General features: G+C 42.6%; 1 pseudogene; it reads left to right on the top strand.

Moving 5' to 3' along the window:
* The first annotated feature begins 409 nt into the window (after positions 1-409).
* On the top strand, positions 410-507 carry LOC123455242 (annotated as a pseudogene).
* The last annotated feature ends 621 nt before the right edge of the window (positions 508-1,128 follow it).

The raw sequence follows: 1,128 nt of genomic DNA, 5'->3' as shown, positions 1-1,128 counted from the left end.
TGTGTGATGGCTATGCATTTATTGGGGGCCTGGGGCAGAGTGTGGTAGTTTGAATAGATGGACCCCAATATATTCAGTGTTTTATTACTTTGTAGTTTGCATCTGCAGCCACCTGGATGGAGGAGGTGTCACTGGGTGGATCTTAAGGTGTAGTGGTGGGTTTCAGATTTCAATGTAAAGATATGCAAAGTGTGCCTCGCTGGAGTTCCTGAAGTGTGCTGAGCTGTGTGGCTTTTGGCTTTTAGGCTTGTGCTTCTCTCTGTGTGTGTTTGGTCCTGTGAAAGCAGGCCAGCTTCTTCTGCCATTATGGAACTTCCCCTAGATCTGTAAGCTTCAATAAATATCCCTTCCTCCATAACTGTGCCTGGTCTAGAAGTTGATCTCAGTGAACCTGAAGCTGTCTGCTACAAAGACTATACTTCCAGGGATCATTTCTATAGTTTGTTTATAATTTTAAAGAGAAATGTGTTAATGACACACTTAATAGATGAAAACTATGAAAGAGTGGATAGCTCCTTGTTGCTGGAACAAAAACATCCAACCAGAAGCAGCGGATCATGGGAAGAAAGGGTTTACTTTGGCTTACTGTGTCAAGGAGAGGCTCCATGGTGGTAGGAAAAAGCATGGCTTGGGCAGAGGCTGAACCCCAGTTCTGCCACAGAAGGCTGATAACACCAGCAGGAGAGGGGTCCAACCTGCAGCACAGGGGATCTGGATGTAACACCCCTGAGCTCATCCCAATAGCAAACCTCCTGTAGCAAAGCTCCGTCTCCCAGATTGCCATCATCTGGGACATCTGATTCAACTCACCACACATCGGAAAGAAACTGGAGGAATTTTAGAGTAAATATGTGAAATGTAAGAGGTCTAGGTTGATTTACTAACATTTTGGAGATTATAAAAGATCACGTGAGTTTATGTATACATCAAAAGAAAATATACAAACTGAATATCAGAAAAAAAATATTTTGCTTGCATATGTGGGTAATGTCATGTGTGTGTGTGTGTGGGTGTGTGGGTGTGTGTATGATGTATCTGTGCCCTTATAGTGCCCATTGTCTCATTATAGCTAATGCTGATATTGACATGGCTTTATCTGTCTGCTTCTGAATTTTAATTCATTTCTCT

The sequence above is a fragment of the Jaculus jaculus genome, chromosome 15 (genome assembly GCF_020740685.1).
Source record: "Jaculus jaculus isolate mJacJac1 chromosome 15, mJacJac1.mat.Y.cur, whole genome shotgun sequence".
Classification (NCBI taxonomy): domain Eukaryota; kingdom Metazoa; phylum Chordata; class Mammalia; order Rodentia; family Dipodidae; genus Jaculus; species Jaculus jaculus.
Note: the sequence above shows the minus strand (reverse complement) of the source record. Positions and strands in the feature narration are given on the sequence as shown.